Source organism: Dipodomys merriami, unplaced genomic scaffold (genome assembly GCF_024711535.1).
Source record: "Dipodomys merriami isolate MVZ:Mamm:240054 unplaced genomic scaffold, mDipMer1.0.p SCAF_211, whole genome shotgun sequence".
Taxonomy (NCBI): Eukaryota; Metazoa; Chordata; class Mammalia; order Rodentia; family Heteromyidae; genus Dipodomys; species Dipodomys merriami.
The window spans coordinates 1366972-1390046 of record NW_027203505.1 but is presented as its reverse complement, the minus strand read 5'-3'; the positions used below and the strand labels follow the sequence as shown (position 1 = coordinate 1390046).

Genomic DNA, 23075 nt, shown 5'->3' with positions numbered 1-23075 from the left:
ATTGTCATTCTCACAAAGTGTACAAGATAAATTGCTCTGAGGGTCTGTGCTCTATAATGAGCATCCTTTGTACTAACTTGCCCCATTACTTTGATTTTCATCGCTATGAAAAACTTGGGTCTACTTTCCATTTGATAGCTTTATTTTCATTACATGTAGTTACTAACATAATAAACACAAAAGATTGCTTGTAAAAGAAAAAGAACGTTCAGGTCACAGGTTAAAAGTATCTTATCGATGGAGGCATAGAATTCCATTTTGTATGTATACCACATTTTCTTGATCCATTCATCTAATGGGTTGGTTCCATATCTTACCTACAGTAAATAATGCTGCATTAAACATAGTCGTGCTGGTAGCTTTAGTGTGGTTTTGTTTGTAAACATTTGGGTAAACGCCCAAAAGTGGGATTGCTGGGTCATAGGGGAGCTCTTTGTGGAGTCTTTTGAGGAACCTCCATACTAATATTCTATGCCTCCATCAGAAAGAATGACATTGCCCCATTTGTTAGGAAATGGAAAGACTTGGAAAAAATTATATTAAGTGAAGTAAGCCAGGCCCAAAGAAACATAGGTCCGATTGCTTCCCTTATTTGCAATATCTAGTATATGTCTGAGTCAAGCAGAAAAGGTCAGATAAGGTGATGTTAGGGAAATGTTCCCTAAGATATGCATTCAAATGTTCATTTTTCTTTCATGTGATTGTTTCAAACACATTCATAAGATTATTTCATTGTTGCTTTGTATGTCCCTTCCCCACAGTATAACCCCTGCTTTCACTCTATTTGAGGTCGGTATAACTTGTGGAGGGGAAGGGGAAAACCAAATAGTTTAAATAAGGATACAGGTGGACCCAATGCAACAATGAGATGTACAAGTCGTTATGTCGAAAACGACCTTTACAACTTTTGTGCGAGGGGAAGGTGGGAGGGGAGGGGAGGATTAGGGGGGAGTAGGGGGGAGGATGGGAAGGGATGGGAAGGGGACAAAAATGAAGAGGCTACAATGCTTGATAAGAAATGTACTCATTATCTTGCCCATGCAATTGTAACTCCTCTTTACAGTATTTTCACAATAAAAACAAAGAAATAGAAAAAAATATCTTATCCATACCAATGATTCCTATGAGATAAAATTTATAAGGAATGAAGGAATGAAAAGGAATGCCTAGATCTGGTGTTTTTCCAATTAGAATGGCAAAGAATAATATCACATCACTGTTATAACTCTTAAAGAATGCAAAGGTAACTGATGGTCTCTATCATGTTCCCACAAAACCAGGAGATTCTGAAGGATAATAGTAGACCCACAGAAATTCTAAGTAGCAGACATGGAGCATGAAAGAGAAAAAGAGGAAATGAGAGAGAGTGAAAGAGAGAGAGAAATATCATAATAATGAAAGCGCATAACAGATAAAAAAGAACTGAATGAGAAAATTCATACTGCTATCTTTAGACTCTATGTGTACATTCGAAAGTATCTGATGTATGATAACCCATCAAAATGAAATATAAAGTTATTTTGATGAAAATAAAAATGACTCAGACGAAGTTGCAAATGCAAAAACAATCTTCACAGAAGCAAACTCTCAGAGATACTTCATGACTTTGGAAAGGATAAAGTGGCCGAAGTTAGTATAAATTTAGAAGTACGACAATTTAAAAAATATAAAACAATATTTATATCTTTATATAACCCAAAGCAGAAAGCAAATGTTGTTTAGATGATGTTTTTAAAACACAGTCTCTCAGGTGCTGGGAACATGGCTCAGCGGTAGAGTGTTTGCCTTGCATGCATGAGGCCCTGGGTTTGATTCCTTAGCACTACATAAGCAGAAAAAGATAGAAATGGTGCTGTGGCTCAAGTGGTAACGCTAGCCTTGAGATGAGGGACAGCACCCAGGTCCCAGAATCCATGACCAAGAAAATAAAAATAAAAAACAAAAAAATCAGTCTCTCACTTTTGTGGCCTCAACTCTGTAATATTGTTGCTTCAGACTAGGGCTAAGTTTTTAGATGTAGACACTTATCAACACTCCTAATTCAGATTCTACTTGATCATTTTTTAAATAAATATTTTGTTTTTAATTTTGCTGTTTGTAAATTCACATGCACCTATAAAAAATTGTTTGGCCATCCAGTAACCTTCTCAAATAACCTCCTAATGACGACTTACAAAAAGTTGTATTATATTACAAGTAAAACAATGCTACAAATAAAGAAAACTAATAATTAAATATTAATGATTAATAAAATAAAAACGAAACAATTACTAGTATTTTCAGTATTTGAAGTGTACTACATATTAGATTTTAGCATTTTCTCATATTCCTATACATTTAACACTGGCTAAGGTTTTGATGTTCAACAAGATTTTTATAGAATATGAGTACTCTTTAAAATTACACACTAAGATTACTATTTATGGCTCATCTCATCATTTGTTTATGGTTTATATCATCATTTATTCCTTGCTAGCATATAAAGTAAGGAAGTCCTAAGGTTTTAACAGAAACTGTGTAGTTAACAAAATCTAAACTCTTCACTCTGCCTCTTTACACAAAGACTTTACAAGTTTTCTTTAATCAAGTTTCTATAAACTCTGCAATGTACATTCTTAGTAGGATACGTCTGCTACCATAAATCTTAAATACTTCATAGAAAAGTTTTATATCTGCCAAAAAGTCCTAATTTTGGCATATATAACCAAATACTCAACATTAAATATATTTAAAACATTAATTCTTTTAACAAACCTTAACATTTGTTGCTGTGTTCATTATGACAGGTGCCTTGTATAGAATAATTGAATTCCTCCTCCTACACATCTCTTGAACAAGAAATATGTGGAATTATTTTGTTTTTGACATGTCAATCTTGACTTTATTCTTAAATGTGTGCTTATGTAAGAAATATATGGTTCTAAAATTTCATGACAATTCTTTTGAACTTACTTTTTGTTGAATTGTCTAGTTTAATAGAATCAATTACACTTTATATATAAAAAGTGTTCTCTGCTCAATTCAGCATCACATACACTAACATTGGAACCATACAGAGAAGATTAGCATGGCCCCTGCACAAGGATGACATGCAAATTCGTGGAGCATTCCACATTTTTACAAGAACAGATGCTGGTGGGGATGTGGTCACAAGGGAACCGTATGCATTCTTGGTGGGAGTGTATACTTGTTCAACCACTTTGGAGAGCAGAATTGAAATTCCTCAAAAGACTCCACATATATACCACATTTTCTTGATCCATTTGATGTCAGTATAACATGTGGAGGAGATGGGGGCAAACAAGTCGTTTAAGGATTCAGGTGGACCTGTTGCAACAATGAGAAGTACAAAATGTCATGTCAAAACCAGCTTTACAATGTCGGTGGGGGGAGGGAGGGGGGTATAATTGGGTGGGGGGAGGGGGGAGGCTGGGAACGAGGTGAAGGGTAAACAAAGGAGGAGGCTGCAATGCTTGGTAAGAAATGTATGCATTATCCTGCCCATGTAATTGTAGCCCCTCTGTACAGTATGTTCTCAAATAAAATAAAATAATATTAAAAAAAAAGACTCCACATAGAGCTCCCCTATGACTCAGCAATCCCACTTTTGGGCATTTACCCAAATGATCACAAACAAGACAATACTAAAACTACCAGCACAACTATGTTTATTGCAGCATTATTACCATAGCTAAGATATGGAACCAACCCAGATGCCCCTCACTAGATGATTGGATCATGAAAATATGGTATATATAAACAATGAAATTCTATGCCTCCATAAGAAAAAGTGGCATTACTCAATTTGTTAGGAAATGGAAGATTGGAAAAATATTAAGAGAAGTAAGCTAAGGCCAAAGAAACATAGGTCCCATGTTTTTCCTTATTTTCAATAATGAATATATGTCTGGCATATGACCAGATAAAATGATGTTAAGGGAATTGAACCCCAAGATAGGGAAACAATTGGTATTTTGTTTCTTGCTGTTGTTTCTAACATATTTATAATGTGCAATGTGATTTTTTGTTTCTTTACATGTTCCTCCCCCACTCTATAACTTCTGTTTTCACTTTATTTGCAGTTGGTTCACCTACATCTTGTATGTACACTACTATAATTTGCAGAGGGAAAGGGAAAACAGGCTCAAATAGGGATACAGGTTAACCTATAACAATGAAAAGCACAAGAAACTATGTTGAAAAATGAACTTTACACTCTCCGTGGGGGCGGGGAGAGAAGAGTGTACTTGTTGAGGTGGGAGGGAAGGGATGGTAGACGAAATATAAAGGAGGAGGCAACAATGCTTGTTAGGAAATGTACTAATTATCTTGCTTATGTGAATGTGAACCCTCTGTACTGTATGATTACACTAAAAAACTTATAAAATTGTCCTGAGATGGAAGAGTTTATTTCCTTTATTTTACCCATATAATATCATTAACAATGAAATTAATTTGACTTCTGGGAAGATCTATGCGGAGGAAGATCTCTCGCATAGGAAGCAGTTTTAGTGTTCTAATGAACAGACCTAGGATAGAGAATCACACCAAGTGTGCAATTACAGTACAGAGGGTTTGGCCAGAGAGGCAAAATCCAGGCAAGGAGACATATCTGAGCACTTGCCTGTATAGCCTCAGCTGCGGTGGCTGCGTTGGCTGCCGTGGCTGCAGTAGCAGCCATACATATAACACAGAGATTCTGGGACAAAGGTGCCAGACACAGGAGGCAAGCGGATTCCACTCAACACCAGCAAGAATTGACAAGGAAAAGGTATCTTCATCTGGCAGATCACAAACCAGAGACGACCCAGGAACCAACACTCCGCCATGAATAGAACCCTGACATCCTGACTGTTTCTCATGGAGTAGAGGTGGGAAGGCTGCCCCTCCCCCCATCCACCTGAGATCTCCATCTTTGATACAGCAAGACCCAGCTGAGCAGCTAGCTGCAACTCAGGCCCTGGAAGAAAAAAAAAAGAGTCATTTAGCAGGTCACAGGAACCTGACCTGACCTGCCAGGCTCAACCCCACTCAGGGGAAAGTCACCCAGCCCAGACAGAGAAAAGTCTGCCCCCAAATGAGTGGCTTTCTTCACTGGGTAAACAGAGCCAGAGGCTGCCCCTCCCTACAGCAGCCTAGTCAAACAATTGAACTTCAGTAAACATAAATTCTGAGAATGGCTCCACGCTGGGTTCTGTGAGTGTCTCTGGAGCTAGCTCCTGAGGGAAAAGCTACTGTTTGCTGAAAGGCCTCAATGCTACCCAGAACCTAGCCTCATCACAGCATCTCCAAATTAGAGTTAACAGCTATCTAACTCTTTTGTGATACTCAAAGCAAAACTCCGTCTCACTGAACTAGCCTGGGAGGAGGATCTGAGTAAAACAGAGCATTTTTCTGCCTGCTCAAACAAACAATTAAGAAACCAAACAAGCCACAGGAATACCAAAAACCACAAGCAGACCAGAGAGTCCAGCAAGAGATGGGTTTTGGACACAAGGCAGATACAGGATCTTCCCATCCTCCTCCCGTCCCCCCCCAAAATAAATCAAAGACATGCTTTGGTTCCATTTATTTTACTATTTATGTTTTAAAATTCGCTTACTATTAATCTTTTTTTTTCAATTATAATTTTTACTTTAGGTGTATATGAGCACCCTTTGGTGCTTTTTTTTCTTTTCTTCATTTTTTTCATTTTTTTCCTCTTGCTGTTTTTCTTTTTTTTACTTAAACGCTGTTCTGTTCATCTTCAGATATATAGCCCTCTTCGAATATTATACCTTATCCCCCATTGTGTACACATTTAATCCAGAAATTTATTACTCAATTCACAACCTCTTAGGCTTAAATTCTTTAATAGCAGTATTACCTCTTTGTACATATATAATTTTTAAAGAATTTTTGTTTTTCTATTTTTCTTGTTGTTTTTTGTTTTAATTTTTCTTTTTTTAATCCCTCTCCTATCACTCTGTCCAATTCATTTCCCTCTCTGAGATTAGGACTTGATAAAATTCACTCTCATTTTACTTCTCCACACCACTATAATCCTATTTTACCCACATTTCTCCATAAACCTAATAATTTATGATTTGCCAAATTCTTTCTTGCTGTTCTTATCCCATTAATCCATAGTTGTTTGATGTTGAGTAGATTGTATCTGTTGAGTTAGATTGTACCTGCAGCTTTTTTTTTCTTTTTTGTCAGTCATGTTGCCTGCACTCTGGGCCTGGGTGCTGTCCCTCAGTTCTTCCTCTCACGGCTAGTGCCCTATCACTTGAGCCATAGCATCATTTCTGGCCTTTTCTGCTTATGTGGTGCAGAGGAATCAAACCCAGGGCCTCATGCATGCAAGGAAAGCACTCTAACACTGAGCCACCTTCCCAGTCCTCCCAGCCTTTTGAATGTGCAGCTACAGAACTTTGGTTGATGCTTGCCTTAAAATTGTGTTCTAGCACAAAATTGATGTTACTTTCATACCAAATGGGCAGAACAAGCCAGAAAAACAAAAGAAAAAATGACAAGTCTGCGTATCTCAACTCCCAATCAAGACAATCAGGTGACAGAACAGCTAATGAATAATCCAGAGCAGAGTTCCCTAAAAGCTCTACAAAAACTCCGGTAAACATGGTGAATGAAAAGATTGAAAACCTGCAAAGGACTCAGTGTGAGCGTGATAGGGAGAGAGAGGAGGCAAACCAAAGGTAAATACAGGAATCTGGTGAGCGTGAGAAAGCTACTCAAAAATTGATACAGGAATTGCATGAGCAGCTTGAGAGCAGTCAAAGAGAAAGAAGAGAATTGTGTGTGAGAGCAGGCTGAGAACAGTCAAAGAGAAAATAGGAATTGCATGGGCAGGATGAGAACAGACAAAGACCAACACAGGAATTGCGTGAGCAGTCTGACAAAAGTCAAAGAGAACTACAAGAATTGCATGAACATGAGGAAGCTAATCGAAGAGTAATGCAGGAATTGCGAGTGCAGGATGAGAATGGACAAAGATCAATACAGGCATTCATGGAGTCCATAAACAGACAGCTGAAAGAATTCAGGGAGTCCACAAAAGAAATGCTGAATGGAGCCTGCCAAAAGGAATGGGACTCCAAGGAACCATAGCCAATCAACTAAGTGCTCAGAGAATAAAAACTAAACACCAAATTAAGGAAGTAAAGAAGTTCATACAAGATCTAAAACAAAGCTCAAAGAGTTTGAAGCCATCGACCAATTAGAAAGAAAAGAAATAAAAGAACATAGTAGAAAGTCTTGACAGTAGGTTAGACCATGAAGAAGATATTATAAAGCCTAGATATTATAAAGAAAGAACATACAACTATCCAAGACAAATCCAAGAAATATGATAGCTATATTTAACATTTGGAAGAGACCATCAAAAGGCCTAATATGAGGATAATGGATAGAGGAGCACCTAAAGACAGAAGTTAATGTTCTAGGAAATTTGTTTAACAGGGTCCTAGCAGGGAACTTCTCAAACATGCAAAAGGATAGGCTTATTCAGATACAAGAAATTTTTAGAACCCCAAATAGACCATAAAAGAACAGGACATCCCACCGTCACATTATAATCCACATGGGATCAATTAAGACCAAGGGAAAGATCAATCACTTATAAAGGGAAACTAATTATAATCACCTCAGATTATTCAGCAGAGACAATTAAAGCAAGAAGACTCCAGAATGATAAATGCCATGCCCTAAAGACAAACAACTATCAACCAAGAATACGGTACCCAGCTAAAATCTCCTTCATAACCGAAGGTCAAATAAAAACCTTCCATAGCAAAGACAAATGAAACAATATATCTCTATCAAACCAGCCCTACAAAAGGTACTTAAAGATGTCCTACACATAGAAAACCAAGAAGACCATAATAAAGGCTGAGAAACAGCACCCAAAAGAGATACAAGAACCATAGGAAGAACCCAGTTGGCACAGCCCCCAAAAAGATGGATAACATGGGAGCAACTCCCAAATACCTCTAAGTCCTAACTCTTAAAATTAAGGGATTTAATTCTCCAATTAAGCGACATAGACTGTCTAGTTGGATTAAAAAGCAAGATCCTTCTATCTGTTGCCTTCAGGAGTCACATCTTGCCCATAAAAGCAAACAACTTTTTACTATGGAGGTTCCTAAAAAGACTCCACATAGAGCTCCCCTATGATCCAGCAATCCCACTTTTGGGCATTTACCCAAATGTTTACAAACAAGACCACACTAAAGCTACCACCAGCACAACTATGTTTATTGCAGCATTATTTACTATAGCTAAGATATGGAACTAACCCAGATGCCCCTCAGTAGATGAATTGATCAAGAAAATGTGGTATATATACACAATGGAATTCTATGCCTCCATCAGACAGAATGACATTGCCCCATTTGTTAGTAAATGGAAAGACTTGGAAAAATTATATTAAGTGAAGTAAGCCAAGCCCAAAGAAACATAGATCCCATGGTTTCCCTCATTTGCAATAGTTAGTATATATATGAGTCAAGCAGAAATGGTCAGATAAGGTGATGTTAGGAAAATGAACCCTAAGATATGTATTTAAATTGTTTTTCTTTCATGCATTTGTTTCTAACGCATTTATATGATTATTTCTTTGTTGCTTTGTATGTCCCTCCCCACAGTATAACCCCTGCTTTCAGTGTATTTGACGTCGGTATAATTTGTGGAGGGGAAGGGGAAAAGCAAGTCGTTTAAATAAGGATACAGTGGACCCGTTGCAACAATGAGAAGTACAAGTTGTCATGTCGAAAACAATCTTTACAACTTTAGTGGGGGTGTGGGTGAAGAATTGGGTGGGTGGGGGAGGCTTGGAAGAGATGGGAAGGAGAAACAAACTAGGAGGCTACAATGCTTCATAAGAAATGTACTCATTAACTTGCCCATGTAATTGTAACCCCTGTGTACAGTCTTGTCACAATAAAAAAAATTAAAAAAAACAACTTTTGAAAGTGAAAGGCTGGAACAAAATATGCCAAGCAAATGGAGTCCATAAACAGGCAGGAGCTGCAAGGCTAATGTCAGATAAAATAGACTTCAAATTAAAATTAGTGAGAAGAGATTAAAAAAAAAAAGGTCACTACATACAAATTCACTGATCTCACCTCCAGGAGTATATTACAATACTTAATATCTAATCGCCAAACAACGGAGCACCCAAATTTATCCAAGAAACATTACTTTCCCCCAAAACTCACATAGATCCAAAGACACTAATTGTTGGGGACTTTAACACACCATTATCCCCACTAGATAGATCAACTCGGCAAAAACTTAACAGAGAAAACGCAGATCTAAACAACTGCATAGATCAACTAGATTTAACAGACATCTACCAAATATTTAACACAGCAGCATCAGAATACACGTTTTGCTCAGCAGCACAAGGGACCTTTTTGAAAATTGACAATATTTTATGTCACAAAGCAAACCTGTCCAAATTGAGAAACATTGAAATTATACCTTACATTCTCTCAGACCATAAGGGAATAAAATTAAAACTCAACACCAAAAGCCACCAAAGAAAGTCCGGTAACACATGGAGGCTAAACAACACACTGCTGAATCATGAGTGGGTCATGGAAGAGATTAGAAAGGAAATTCAAATGTTCATGCTATTCAACAAAAATGAGCACACAAATTACCAGCTCCTCTGGGACACAGCAAAGGCAGTACTCAGAGGCAAGTTTATAGCTCTGAGCTCCTGCATCAACGAATTTGAGAGATCTGAAACCAACAATTTAATGACACTTCTAAACTCTCTTGAAAAAGAGCAGCAAGATAAACCCCAATCCAGTGGACCGAAAGAAATAATTAAAGTTCAATTTGAATTAAATGAATTAGAATCCAAAAATTCCACAGAAGGAATCAATAAAACAAATAATTGGTTCTTCGATAAAATTAACAAAATTGACAGATCTTTAGCAAATCCTATCAGAAAAAGAAGAGAACACACCCAAAAAATAAACTCAGAGATGAGAATGGAATCATCACCAAAGAAACAACCAAGATTCAGAACATTATAAGGGAATACTTCTCAAAATTTTATGCTAATAAGTTTGAGAACTTGACAGAAATTGATCTTTTTTGCTAGCAAATATTGTCATGCTGAAACTAAACCAAGATGAGTTAAACCACCTTAACAGGCCCATATCAAGCATTGAAAGAGAAACAGCAAGGAGACCTCCCATCTAAGAAAAGTCCAGGACCAGATTGTTTTACAGCAGAATTCTACAAGGTCTTCAAAGCAGAGCTCACATCAATACTCTTCCACTACTTCACAGCTGTTCCAGTCTTTCTATTATACAGTATTTTCCCCAGTCCCATATCTTGTGTTGCTGCTCTCATATATTTTATTTTATTTTTAATTGAAATTTTAGTGTCAATTTAATGTACAAAGGTGTTATAGTTACATAAGTATGGTAATGAGTTCATTTCTTTTCTAACTTGTTACCCCTTCACCCATTTTTCTCCCTCTTCCCTCCAAACGGCCCCTCCAAGATTATTTCAAACATGTTGTCTTGTGATTATCACTGTTGCATAGGTTCCTCCTTTGTCCATTGTCTCACCATTTTTTCCCTTTCCCTTCCCTAGTTCAGATCAACATATTTACAATACCCCGGGTATTAAAAACAAATACAGTGACTACAGGGGATAAACCATATGTGGGGAAAAAAAAAACATAAGGATGAAAAAGAATCACATAGTACATTAAGAATAACAAAAATAAAGAACAGGTCTTGGGGTTCATTTCACTTGGAATCACCTTATATGGTCAAATGTACATAACTATAGAGCTATTCTGCTAATATACTAAGATTATCCATGATGTACACAATAATGCTCCCTATTATCCAGTAATCCCACTTCTCAGCATTTAACCAGGTGAACACAAACAAGACCATAGTAAAGCTACCAGCACAATTTTGTTTATTAAAGTATTATTTAACATAGCTAAGATATGGAATGAGCAGAATAGCTCTATAGCTATGTACCTATGACCGTATAAGGTGATTCCAAGTGAAATGTACTCCAAGACATGTTGTTTGTTGTTCTTAATGTACTATGTGATTTGTTTTTATCCTTTTGCGTTTTCCCCACCTATGGTTTATCCCCTATAGTCACTGTATTTGATTTTGATACCTTGGGTATTGTAAATATGTTTATCTGAACTAGGGAAGGGAAAGGGAAAAATGATGAGACAAAGGTCAAAGTGGGAACATATGCAACAGTGATAGTCACAAGACAATATATTGGAAATAATCTTGATGGGGCCATTGTTAGCAAATGGGAGAAAAGTGGGGGAAGGGGTAACCTTAGAAAAGAAATAAATTTGTTCCTTACTTATGTAAATATAACCCCTCTGTACATTACCTTGACAGTAAAATTTCAATAAAAAATAAAATAAAATACATGAGAGCACCAATAAAGGATATGGGACTGAGGAAAATACTGTACTATACAAATAGTAGAAGAGCTGTGGAGAGCAGTAATTTTACTTCAACCTAGCAAAAAATAAACTAGCATACAGATTTTCAGCCTCATGTCAGTCACTAAAAAGGGAAAACAAAACACACAATCAGCAAACCAATAGAGATAAAATAGAAAACTAAACACGTAAAATGAAGAGACAATTTGGACCAAAAATGACAAATGATAAAATTAGGAAACAAATAACAAGCTGGTAAGTTTAAAAAATATTACCAATAATTCTATTAAATATTGTTACATCACAATGTGTTAAAACTATAAGTAAAATTACAGTTTAGAACTCTATCATTTTAATAATAGTTTATTTATTATTGATTTCTTGATGTTGAATGTTTAGTATATAATTTTACTTTTAGGAGCTGTAGAAAAGAAGAAAGTTAAATAATTTTAATAATATATTTCATGAAATGTAAAACTGAGAAGCATTAGAATTTAAATAAATAATATATCATTACTGTTTTAATTCCATGAATTAATGTAATAATTCAAAGTGTATTCTACACTTAGCAGTCGCCTTAACATCAAATAATAAATTATTGCACATGACTCTTGGTATTAGGTGGAAGGGTTCAGCACTGTGGTAAAATTCACACGACACAAAACATGAGGGTATGACTCCTGTCATCTTGCTTAAATTGTGGAAATTTTATTTCTATAAGCCTGTTAAATTCTTGTCTAGGTTACATCTATACAAGTAAATACAATTATATACATGAGGAGTATTTCAGATGATACATAAAAGTCATATTCATTAATTAAATTTTTCTATTCTGTACCAAATAAATATTTATAGAGACACTGAATTTCTGAGTGGATGATGGTGTATGTGTGCTAGCTTATTTGTATTGAGGCTTATTTTATATTTCTGACATTCTACAGTTGGATTTAATTTTCCATAAGGGGTTAAGTGTATTATATTGGATATATGAAAGTAAACTGAATATTTATTCCATTAATACTTTGCCTCTTGTCTAATCCCAATATAAATTATCCATATATTTGAAGTAATGAAAATAACAACAGATATAAGCAAGATAAATCATTCTGTAGTAGACAACTATTTTCACCTTTATTTTTATGGTTGGTCCTCTTTTACACTAGAGAATATTCTTGGGGAAATGTCCTCCAGGCTGATGACAACTGCCGAATATTATGGTTTGATATATCATAAGAGAAGGAAGGAAGGGGCAGCTTCCTTCCAAAAGCCTGCTCTCAGCAATGTGATCAGTTTTATGGTGGTGAGTTGGAAATGAACATTTTTCACAGTCAACCTTGAAAAATCATCTTGATAGACTATTTCTGTAAGTGGTTACAGAGGATTATTGATGGCTTTGCAAGGATGCAAGATTGCCTCATTTTGAAACAATTTAAACAAGAAATTAGTCAGTTGTTCATTGCATCTTTAGGAGAAAAACCAATTGACTCTAGGCCAGAGGATCACTGGGGCCCAAGAAGCTACTACCTTAAATAGTAATCCTAAACCTCTAAAAAAAAAATCAAAACAAAACAAACAAAAACTCTATTGAGCACAGCCAGTCAGGGCTACTATCACTGCCTACATGAAATCAGGCAAGAAACAGAAGCTGAGATTCATTTACCTGATAACTAATATATATTTTTATGAGGCAGACTGAAATTAGACTACAGAGAGAGGGTCAGAAAGACTGATGAGAGAGACTAAAATTGGTCACACGAAGATTGGAAAGTAGACTGCCTTGTGGAACAAATAAATCATACAAAGCCTGTGCATGTAAAAACAAGAGAGTAGACCAAATTCCAAAAGTGCACGTTTTCGTAGAGGACAGCTTAATGAATTGTCAATGGAAATCTTTGAAATCTTAAATATTTGACCACATGTGGGAGAAGGCCAATTGCTGAAGAGAAAGAAAATGTCATCACTTTGTTAAGAGGTCCAATATCACTTTAGGAACTAATCAAGCACAGATTTGTTATAAAAAGAGAAAATAAGTATACCAAACGAGGTTTTCATTTGTTTTGATGTAACAGTTCTTGATTTACATGCTAGCAATTAACATAATATTGATCCAGTCCCACACCTGAGTTGATATTGACTGCAGTATTCCTACACGAAGGAAAAGAGAACATTTACAATGTCTGATGAAATGAGTTGAGGATGAAGTGTTCTAATAGTGATATCTGAGGTTTAGACACAGGTGAAGAAGTACATATTCTTTTCTAAAAATCCCCCATTTTTCGCCTGGTGCTAGTCACTCACAGCTTTATTCCTAGCTACTCAGGAAGCTAAGATCTGAAGACTGCGGTTCAAAGCCAGCATGGACAGGAAATTCCCTGAGACTCTTATCTCCATTTAACCACCAGAAAATTAGAAGTGGCTCAAGAGGTAGAGAACTCACTTTGAGTTGAAGAGCGCAGGAATAGTGCCCAAGCCCAGACTTAACAACAACAACAAAATGTCTCCCATTTCTTAGACTGCCTACATCTTTTCCTAACATTCAACAAAGAAGCCATTTTATCACCCATTACCTTTAAGTCCTATCCTAGCTACTGTAAATAGAATGATTTGGTATCTTATGTCAAAAGGTTCATATTTGAGGAAACAAATACCAACAGTGGTAACTATTTTTCCAGGCCTTGAACTCTGGACCTGGGCCCTGAACATGGTTATGTTGATAGCTTTCATGGGAACTTGTGGGATTACTGCCCATGAGGGGAATTACTGGGTCTTAAGGGAGATCTATGTTTAGTCTTTTCAGGAAACTCCATACTGCATTCCACAGTGGTTGAACAAGTTTAATTTCCCACCAACAGTGTAGTAGAGTTCCCAATCGGCTACATCCATGCCAGCATTTGCCATTGTTAGTTTTCTTGATAATGGCCATTCTAACTGTGATGAGGTAGAATCTGTCATGTATACATGTAGATTTGTGGGCACCTTCCAGCTACCATAAATGAATGAATCCATAAACCTATATTTCTCTGAGTCTGCAGTCCTTTCTCTTTGCTCTTAGTATAATTTTGCCAAGCCTTTTATTTTCCTTTAATACTGGTGAGAAGTCATCGTTTCGATGGATGTATAGAATTCCATTATGTGTGTGTGTGTGTGTGTGTGTGTGTGTGTGTGTGTGTGTGTGTGTGTGTGTGTGTGTAAGATGACTATAGGCCCATGATTTCATTTCTAAGCCTTCTGCTTCATGTGTAATTTTGTAATTCCATATTAATTTTGGATTGTTTTCTCTACTGCATTGAAGAATATTGTTGGGATTTTGATGAGTATTGCAATGTCAATTATTTGCGGTCAGTATAGGAGTTTTTGCCATGTTAATTCTTCGAACCAGAAGCATAGAAAGATTTTCCATTTCCTTGACTCTCTTTCAATTTCCTTTTTTAGATTTTAAAGTTTTCACAGTAGAGATCCCTCACATTTCTACTTAAATTTATTAATTCCTACTTTTTTGTTGTTGTTTTGTTTGTTTAGATTTGATTTGATTTTGAGGCTACTACATATGAGGCTGATTTTTGGATTTCAGCCTGGTTCTTCCCATTGTTGGTCACACAGGAATACTACATATTCTTGTATGTTTTATACCCTGCTACATTGCTGAAGATTAGCATCACTTTACTAACTTGATGGAAGAAGCTATAGGGTCCTTTAAATACAGGATCATTTCATCTGTAAAAAGGAATAGTTTTACTTCTTCCCTATTTGGATCCCCTTTGTGTTTTTTTTCATTGTGGTAATACTGTACAGAGGGGTTACAATTACATGGGCAAGTTAATGAGTACATCTCTTATCAAGCATTGTAGCTTCCTCCTTTGTTTCCCCTTCCCATCCCTTCCCATTCTCCCCTCTGCCCCCACCCAATCCTCCTCCTACCTACCCCCCCTCACCAAAGTTGTGAAATTATTCTCTTGCCTATTGCTCTTGCTAGAAAGTCCACTACCATATTGAAGAATATTAGAGAGAGTGGACATCCTGGTCTCATTCCTGATTTTAATGTCTTCATGTTTCCACCATTAGGTAAATGCTAATAATCTCTGTCATATACATACTCTGTATTATATTGAGGAAATGTGCATGCATTCTTAGCTTCTCAGACCTTTTAATCATAAAGGGGTTTTGGAGCTTGTTGAAAGCTAATTCTATATCCCTATAGACAATCATGTGTTTCTTGTCTCTGCTTCTGCTTATGGTTTGTATTATGTTTATTGACAAGTATATTGAATCCAAATGTATCCTAGAATGAATACTGTTTGATCATAGCATATGATTTTTTGTTATTTGTTATATTTTGTTAGTAAGAATTTTATTGAGAAGTTCTGTATCATTCCTTATCAAAGAGTTGAGTTCATAGTTCTCTTCTTTGGTGAGTCCCTATGTGTCACTGACCTTGGCTGGGGGAGATGTTGTGGAGATTGGAAGGAAGGGATGGTAGGGGGAAAACAAAGAGGAGGCAACAATATTCAATACTAAATGTACTCATTACCTTGTTCATGTAACTGTAACTCTCAGTACAACATTTTAAAATAAAAAACGTGCAAAAAAAGAAACAATGTAATGCTCAGAGAAGCATTTCGGGGGCAAGGGAAAGATGTCTAAATAGCTGTACAAAATTCTACTCTGCTTTGCTTTTAATGCTCAGTATGGAACTGAATAAACATAACTGCTTCCATTAAAAAAATCAAGTCACTGCCTTGGAACTGAGCCAGTATTTTTGCTATTGCTGGGATTTGATTGCACCACCCATGTAACGTTTTGCAACAAGGGTGAAGGCGAAGCTCACTGTACTTGAGGAAATGAAATTCAGGCTAGAGTTCCCAGGGACTGAATGAAGGCCCTGCAATGGAAAAAATATTTCCATACATGTGTAATATATGATATATACTTACATATGTATGTTTATTACATATTTTTATTTTCTTATTGATTTTGTATTTATGTATTATTTGATTCATTTGTTTTTTTTGTATTAAGTGTTGTTATACACATATTCTTACATGTTATACATTTATTTACAAATATACAAAATAATTTAGGACATTGACTCATTTTACATTAATACTATATTGAGTGATGAAACATAATGCATAATTAAATGGAGGCATGTTTAGAGTCTCTCCCCAGCATGAGCCTTGTCTTATTTATCTATGGACATCTTCCTATAGGGATTTCTGTACATGATTTATACTCAAAAGCCTTTTCTTTAGGATAGGCAAGTTGAGGGATAAAATTGCAACGTTGGGGTTAAAATATGGCTTAGTAATAAAGAGCTCGCTCAGCATGCATGAATGACAAGGTTTTAATTCTCAGTGCCACATATTCAGAAAAAGCCAGAAGCTGTGGAATGGCTCAAGTGGTACAGCGAAAGACTTGAGAAAAGAAGCTCAGAGACAGTACCCAGGCCCTAAGTTCAAGCCCCAGGACTGTTAAAAACAATAGACCAGATGCCGGTGGCTCACTCCTGGAACCCTAGCTTATAGGAGGCTGAGATTTGAAGACCACAGTTCAAAAACAGCCTACACAAGGAAAGCCTGTTAGACTCTTATCTCCAATAAAGCACAAAAAGACCTGACATGGCACTGTGGCTCAAGTGTTAGAGTGTTCACCTTGACCTGAAAGGCTCAGGGAAAGTGCCCAGGCTTGATACAAGACACACAACTGGAAAAAATGAGGATTAAAGAAAGTACTTTTCCTATTTGCTAACTAAGAGAACATTCTGTGGAAAATGAATGCTGATGTACACCAGAACTGGAGTCAGAGCTCAAGGTTCAAGTGTAGCACATCCATATACCCAGACTCTCTGACACTATCATTATAACCTTGTGTCCTACAAGGTTCTGAAAGGACCAATGTTGAAGGGCTTAATATGATCCACAAGCCTTTGTGATAAGCAGTTGACTTGTATTGTCAATTTCATTACACTTCTGAAGCTAGTAGAGCTCCGGAAGCTCATGCCCATCAACCTAGCTCAGAAGGCTGAGGTCTCAGTATCACAGGCTGAAGCCAGCCAGGGCAGGAAAGTCTATGACACTCTGACTTCCACTTCTGAAAGGTCTGATGTTCAAGAGCCTCCTGTGCTTCCCTTGGTGATGAGAAGTTATTCGCACTCTAAGTATTCTTAGAATTCTCCAGCTATAGAAGCAGGAAAGAAACATTGGCCCATCCTGGATTCAAATGAAGTTCTCAGGATCCAAGCCTTAGCCCTGTTGGCACGAAGAACTCCAATGAAACACCAGGATCAGGCTTTTCTCAGCCTCTTCAAACAATGACTAACCTTCCTCCTTCAGGTGAACTGAGCCTCAGGCTATCATTAGGTTAATAATAGTGAGCCAGTTTAGTGGGGGAGAAGGGAGGAATAGAGTAGAAAAACCCTGCTCTCTGGACTTAGGGAGTGGGTTTTTGACTCTCCATCTGTGAGATTTGAAGGCCCTTCTTCTACCTCTGCCAGTCCCTTCTCCTTCCTTCATTCTCCACATCATTAAAATAAATCCCCAGACCAAAGAGAGGCAGGGCCATTTCTCTACTGTCTCCAAGCATCTGAGTTAGAACCTGTCTCTGCCCTCTTGGCTCTGGGGCCTTCCGCTGTCTAAGAACTGGAACAGAGACAGTGTTCTTGCTCTGTGGTTGTGTGAAGGGGATGCTGGTGTCCTGACACACTGTAGAAGGCCTCATGACAGAATTGTTCCCTTGTTTCCTTCTAATGTCCAAGACCAGATTCATTTATTATCTTTTTATCTACCTATCTATCTGTCTGTCTGTCTATCTATCTATCTATCTATCTATCTATCTATCTATCTATCTATCTATCTATCTATCTATCTATCTATCTATCTATCTATCTATCTATCTACCTATCTACCTATCTATCTATGTATCTATCTATCTATCTATCTATCATCAATCTATCTACCTACCTACCTAACCAGCTAGGTAACTTTGTGTGAGTTCTTGGGTTAAACTCGAGGGCTGCGCACTATCTACAGCACTCTACTACTTCAGCCACAGCATCAATTCTGGCCTTTTCGGTGTATGTGCTATTGAGAAAGCGAAACCAGGGCTTCTTGCATGCTAGGCAAACACTCTCTCACTAATCCACATTTCCAGCCTCCTCATTTTTTTCTTTTCTTTTTAAAAATATTTATTAATTTTTTGTTGTGAAAATACTGTGGAGTGGGGTTAGAACAAGTTTACACTCCCACAATCAATGAAGTAAGGTTCCCTTCTGTCCACATCCCCTCCAGCATCTGTTGTTATTAGAGTTCTTGATTTTTGCCATTCTAACTGGGGTGAGGTGGTATCATAATGTTGTTGAAGTCGTTTGGCCAAAATTTTGTATAGAAGTTTTGCCTCAATGTTCATCAAAGAAATGGGTCTATATTTCTCTTTCTTTGATGAGTCCTTGCCTGGTTTTGGAATGAGGGTTGTGATGGCTTCATAGAATGCGTTCGGTACTGAACTTTCTCTTAAATTTCATTGAAGAGTTGGAGGAGTATTGGTGTGAGCTCAGGTTTGAAGGCCTTGTAGAATTCTGCTGTAAAACCATCTGCTCCTGTATTTATCTTAGATGGGAGGTCTTTTACTGCTGTCTATTTCAATGCTTGATATGGGCCTGTTAAGATGGTTTAACTCATCTTGGTTTAGTTTTGACATGTCAATATTTGCTAGGAAAAGGCCCATTTCGGCCAAGTTCTCAAACTTATTAGCATGAAGTTTTGAGAAGTATTCCCTTATAATGTTCTGAATCTTGGTTGTTTCTGTGGTGATGTTTCCATTCTCATCTCTGAGTTTATTTATTTGGGTGTGTTCTCTTCTTTTCCTGATAAGATTTCCTAAGGGTCTGTCAATTTTGTTAATTTTTTCGAAGAACCAACTCTTTATATTGTTGATTCTCTCTATAGTTTTTTGGGATTCTAATTCATTTAATTCTGATTCAATTTTAATTATTTCTTTCTTTCTAATGGATTGTTGTTTACCTTGCTGCTCTTTTTCAAGGAGGTTCAGATATCTCATTAAATTGTTGTTTTCAAATCTCAATTTGTTAATGCAGGAGCTCAGAGCTATAAACTTGCCTCTGAGTACTGCCTTTGCTGTGTCCCAGAGGAGCTGGTAATTTGTGTGCTCATTTTTGTTGAATAGCAAGAGCATTTGAATTTCCTTTCTAATCTATTCCAATACCCACTGGTGATTCAGCAGTGTGTTGTTCAGCCTCCATGTGTTACCAGACTTTCATTGGTGGCTTTTGGTGTTGAGTACTAATTTTATTCTCCTGTGGTCTGAGAGAATGGAAGGTATAACTGTATTATCTGTATTATACAGAAATGAAAAAGAAATATACAGAGAAGTACGTGGATATAATGAGAGAAGGGGAGGGATGGAAAGGAGATGTGCAAAACTTAAAAATGAAAATACTTAAAATATTATATAGGTATAAAGAGGTAGTACTGCTCTTAAGGAACTTCAGTCTAAAAGGTTTTGAATTGAGTAAAAAATTTGTGGATTAAATGTGTACACAATGGGGGATAAGGTCTAATATTCAACTGTGGGTATATCTGAGGATGTGCAGAACAACAATTAAGTCACATAGAGAAGAATGAAAGAGAAGAAATGGTGAAAGAATAAGAAAGAAAGAAAAAAGATCAGAAGTTCACTAGAGAGAAAAATAAAACGAAGTTTTTTAAAAGGAAAAAGAAAGAAAGAAAAATGCACACACATATATACCCTAAAATAAAAACTATAAGAGGAAAAAATGTTACTAAAAACAATTTTTTTTGTGTGAAAAAACTGTACACAGGGGTTACAACTACATGGGCAAGATAATGAGTACATTTCTTATCAAGCATGTAGCCTCCTCTGTTCTTTCCCTTTCCCATCCCTTCCAAGCCTCCCTCCCCCACCCAATCCACCCCCCACCCCCCATCAAAGTTTTAAAGTTCATTTTCAACATGACAACATGTACTTCTCATTGTTACAACGGGTCCACCTGTATCCTTATTTAAACGACTGTTTTTTTTTTCCTTCCCTTCCACAAATTATAGCAACATCAAATAAAATGAATCATTTAGCAGGTCACAAGAACTTAATTGCGGCGTGACCAGCCAGACTCAGCTCCACCCAGGGAAAATTCACCCAACTTAGGCCCCAGCCCCTGGAATGGCTTTCTTCACTGGGTAAACAGAGCCAGAGGCTGCCCCTCTCTTTAGCAGCCTTGACAATCTATTGAAATTCTGTAAACATAAACCCTGAGAATGGCTCCAGGCTGGGCTCTGTGAGTTTCTTACTAACTAGCCCCCGGGAAAAGCTACTGTTTGCTGAAAGGCCTCAACTCTACCCAGAACCTAGCCTCATCACAGCATCTCCAAACTTGAGGAAAAAGCCATCTCCCTCTTTTGTGATACTCAAAGCAGAACTGCCTCCCATTGAACTAACCTGAGAGGAGGATCACAAAATCATGGGTAAAGCATAGCATTTTTTCTGCTTGTGCAAACAAACTGACTTAATAAACCAACCAAGCCACAGGAAAATCAAACAGCACAAGCAGACCAGAGACTCTAGCAAGAGGCTGGTTATGTACACAAGGGAGATACAGAATTTTTTCCACACCTCCCAAAAAAATCAAAGTACTTTTTTTCATTCTTTGTACCTTTAATAAAATTTGTTTTCTTTTCTAAAACTTTTTTTTAATTTTTAATTTTTACCTTTTTTTGAAAAATATTGTTTTCTAATAACTTATTTTTCCTCTTATAATTTTTTAGGGGTATATGTGTGTCTGTGTTTTTCTTTCTTTCTTTTTTTGCTTCAGTAGCTGCACTTTAGCATTTAAGATTTCTAGTACATGACTATGTTTTATTCAGGATTAAATGATTTCAGGAACTAAATTTTTTCTAGTTACATTTCATTGAAAAAATATGTTGATGAAAATTAATGAAAGGATAACAGGTTATAGTAGAAAGAAATCTTAAACACTCATTATGGTAGGCAGTAAAATACCTTCTCAAAATATCCATAGTCCCCATATATCTTATCCCTCAAATATACATTTACATTTTATATATAATTTTGTGAAATAATCACCTTTCATTACCTAAATTACACAAATTTGAATAATTATCAGATGGGGAAAGTATACTCAAATGGGTAGTTAAAAGTCTCAGCTGTAGTTCAAAGGGACATGATTAGGTAAGAACCATCAGAAAGATGTAAAGATGCTACATTAGAAGATAAGGGAAAAGACAACAACCCAGATTCTGAAGTTTATGGAAAGCTGAAAGACCCCAGACCCCCTGCGATGCTTTCTTCAATGGGAGGGCACCCCAAGAACCAAGACTTCAAGCCAGCAGCTGCAATAAGCAAGAGGAGTTTATTTGGCGTTTGCGCAAACCGGCTCTCTGTCTGAGGCAGACAGGAAGCCCTGAGCAGTGGTTATAGGCACTTTTAAAGACAAAAGCCATAGGATTAGCATAAGGCCCCAGGTTTCCCAGGATTGGCTCAGTTTACTACACGGGGAAGTTTATAACACTCTTTGTAATAAAATAATTGGCATGGATAGTCACTCTGGGAGATAAGGGTTAGGGAGTTTACGGAGTTACAGACTTGTGATTAATTAATATTTGGCCTAATTTGTTGGGCTCACCAGATGGTCCTTATCTTGGGCCCTCTAAACCATGAATTTTTACACAAGAATGCAGAGGAACATACTCTTTGTACCTTATCTTGGGTCCCATTTGGCTATCTGGGAAATTCACTTGTTAGTTCTTTATTTACAACTACAGAGCTTGTCCCAGGGCCGACATCTAGACTCCGAAGCTTTTTATTTATCTCCAGCGAGGGGAAGGGTCAGTGCTAGCGCAAGCAAGTTTACAGAAGCAAAACCAGCAGTTAGCAACTGTAAAATGTAACTCTAATTTTTGATCTTTCAAAGCAAAACAGGAAGTAAATGCCTTTTCCACTAGAATCATCTGAAAAATGTTTTAGCTCTGTAGGTGGCTTGATTTTAATCTAGTGTGATTTCTTTTAGATTTCTGTCCTTTAGAAATATAAAATGATAAATATGCATTACTCAAACCAATTAACTTGTAGAAAAATTTTACAGCAGATTTGGTTTTGTAAACTATCTAAACTTCGACCTTTTCGTGATGCAACTACAGGGACACCATATGTCCTAGTTTCTGAGAATAAGAAAATGTTGCCACCGGCTTTGTACATGTGTATGATGTACATACTACTAAGGGCCTTGTATGAATGAAGTCTTGAAATTCTAAATAATATATAAATAAGAAGCTCCGTAACTTCATTTTCACATTTTTGTATTACTAACTACCAAAGTTATGTAGAAGGGTAGGGTAAGAATATGGAAATGAAATCTGTATCCTAAAATTATAAAGATAATTTCTGTCATTTTGAGTTATAGTTTGTAAAGTAATACAATATATGGTAAGACAGAAACTCAATTTCCAATTCTTCCTAACTTTCCAATAGAAATTAAAGAATACAGTGAAGTTGTAGACTTTCAGGATGGCATACGATGTTATAGTATCACTAAATGGTGAAAAAGAAGATGACAAAAATGAGTCCCCTGGAACAATGT

The 23075-nt window shown here is 36.7% G+C and overlaps 1 non-coding gene across 1 annotated transcript; it reads left to right on the top strand.

Annotated features, from left to right (window-relative positions):
- The first annotated feature begins 3012 nt into the window (after positions 1-3012).
- LOC138834325 (U6 spliceosomal RNA) lies at positions 3013-3119 on the top strand. Its single transcript, XR_011374065.1, has one exon. It is a non-coding gene; the product is annotated as a U6 spliceosomal RNA (small nuclear RNA).
- Positions 3120-23075: the final 19956 nt, after the last annotated feature.